Genomic DNA, 2,876 nt, shown 5'->3' with positions numbered 1-2,876 from the left:
CGGAGACCCCCCTGACGTGAGACCTACGCCAAAAATTCCTATAAATACAAAAACCTCCAGAAAATAACCAAGATCGGGAGTTCCGCCGCCGCAAGCCTCTGTAGCCACCAAAAACCAATCGGGACCCTGTTCTGGCACCCTTCCGGAGGGGGAATCCCTCACCGGTGGCCATCTTCATCATCCCGGCGATCTCCATGACGAGGAGGGAGTAGTTCACCCTCGGGGCTGAGGGTATGTACCAGTAGCTATGTGTTTGATCTCTCTCTCTCTCTCTCTCTCTCTCTCTCTCGTGTTCTTGATTCGGCACGATCTTGATGTATCGCGAGCTTTGCTATTATAGTTGTATCTTATGATGTTTCTCCCCCTCTACTCTCTTGTAATGGACTGAGTTTTCCCTTTGAAGTCATCTTATCGGATTGAGTCTTTAAGGATTTGAGAACACTTGATGTATGTCTTGCATGTGCTTATCTGTGGTGACAATGGGATATTCATGTGATCCACTTGATGTATGTTTTGGTGATCAACTTGCGGGTTCAGTGACCTTGTGAACTTATGCATAGGGGTTTGCACATGTTTTCGTCTTGACAATCCGGTAGAAACTTTGGGGAACTCTTTGAAGTTCTTTGTGTTGGTTGAATAGATGAATCTGAGATTGTGTGATGCATATCGTATAATCATACCCATGGATACTTGAGGTGACATTGGAGTATCTAGGTGACATTAGGGTTTTGGTTGATATGTGTCTTAAGGTGTTATTCTAGTACAAACTCTAGGATAGATCGAATGGAAAGAACAACTTCGTGTTATTTTACTACGAATTCTTGAATAGATCGATCAGAAAGAATAACTTTGAGGTGGTTTTGTACCCTACCATAATCTCTTCGTTTGTTCTCCGCTATTAGTGACTTTGGAGTGACTCTTTGTTGCATGTTGAGGGATAGTTATATGATCCAATTATGTTATTATTGTTGAGAGAACTTGCACTAGTGAAAGTATGAACCCTAGGCCTTGTTTCCTAGCATTGCAATACCATTTACGCTCACTTTTATTACTTGTTACCTTGCTGTTTTTATATTTTCAGATTACAAAAACCTATATCTACTATCCATATTGCACTTGTATCACCATCTCTTCGCCGAACTAGTGCACCTATACAATTTACCATTGTATTGGGTGTGTTGGGGACACAAGAGACATTTTGTTATTTGGTTGCAGGGTTGCTTGAGAGAGACCATCTTCATCCTACGCCTTCCACGGATTGATAAACCTTAGGTCATCCACTTGAGGGAAATTTGCTACTGTCCTACAAACCTCTGCACTTGGAGGCCCAACAACGTCTACAAGAAGAAGGTTGTGTAGTAGACATCATGGTGTCAGGGTGTCGGGGTGTGGTGTCAGGGTGTCGGGGTCGGGGGTCGGGGTGTCGGGGGTCGGGGTGTCGATGGTCGGGGTGTCAGGGTGTCGTGGTCGGGGTCGGGGTGTCGGTGGTCGGGGTGTCGGGGTGTCGGTGGTCGGGGTCGGGCTGTCTTCTTCTTCTTCTTCTTCTTCTTCTTCTTTTTTCTCCTTCTTCTTTTTTCTCCTTCTTCTTTTTTCTCCTTCTTCTTCTTCTTCTTCTTCTTCTTCTTCTTCTCCTCCTCCTCCTCCTCCTCCTCTCCTCTTTCTACTTCTTCTTCTTCTTCTTCTTCTTCTTCTTCTTCTTCTTCTTCTTCTTCTTCTTCTTCGTCTTCTTCTTCTCCTCCTCCTCTCATCTTTCTTCTTCTTCCTTCTTCTCCTCCTCCTCCTCCTCTTCTTCTTCTTCTTCTTTTTCTTTCTCTTTCTTCTTCTTCTTCTTCTTCTTCTTCTTCTTCTCCTCTCCTCTTTCTTCTTCTTCTTCTTCTTCTTCTTCTTCTTCTTCTCCTCCTCTCCTCTTTCTTCTTCTTCTTCTTCCTTCACCTCCTCCTCCTCCTCCTCCTCCTCCTCCTCCTCCTCCTCCTCCTCTTCTTCTTCTTCTTCTTCTTCTTCTTCTTCTTCTTCTTCTTCTTCTTCTTCTTCTTCTTCTTTTATTCTTCTTCTGCTTCTTCTTCTTCTTCTTCTTCTTCTTCTTCTCGTTTTTCCTCTTCTTCTTCTTTTCTTCTTCTTCTTTCCTCTTCTTCTACTTTTCTTTTCATCTTTCTTCTTCCTCTTCTATTTATCTAAGCCTAAACCAAACCTAAAAGCTCAAAACTAAACCTAAACCTTGCACTAACTAAAACAAAACCTAGCACTAACTAAAACTAAACACTAACCTAAAACAAAACTGGAAAAAACAAAACAAAAAATAGGAAAAAAACTAACCTTGCTCCTGTGAGGTCGGCTGGTGGGGCGGGGCAGCACAGGGGCCGCGGGGAGGAGTCCTGAAGTGGGGCGGGGCGGCGCAGGGGAGGAGTCCGGCGACGGAGCGCGGTGGGGCGGCCGCCGCGGCCTGGCTCCTGCCGCGGTGGGGCCGGACGGCGGCGGGGGCTGGGTCCTGGGGGCAGGGCGGGCCGGCAGCGGTGACTGCAGCGGCGGCGACAGGAGGGGAGAGGCGGGCGCGCGGGAGGGAGGGAGAGAGAGAGAGAGGGAGAGAGAGAGAGAGAGGGAGACGACGGCGCCGCCCGTTAAGTGGGCCTTCTTTGCCGTCTGCTAGTAGACGACAAAGAGGGCGACTGTATAGGGGTGGCCCACGTCTCCTCTTTGCCGTCCGCAAAGGAGGAACCTTTTTTCTCCTTTTTGCAGACAACAAAGGAGGAACATTGCCGTCTCCTAGCAGTCGGCAAAGTAGTCACCTCTTTGTCGTCCGCTAGCAGACGGCAAAGAAGCTGACCTAGCCACGCTGTACCCTGTGGGGCCCACCTGGCTCTTTGTCGTCTGCCTTTTAG

The sequence above is a fragment of the Triticum aestivum genome, chromosome 5D (genome assembly GCF_018294505.1).
Source record: "Triticum aestivum cultivar Chinese Spring chromosome 5D, IWGSC CS RefSeq v2.1, whole genome shotgun sequence".
Classification (NCBI taxonomy): Eukaryota; Viridiplantae; Streptophyta; class Magnoliopsida; order Poales; family Poaceae; genus Triticum; species Triticum aestivum.
This window is presented reverse-complemented; position numbering follows the sequence as displayed.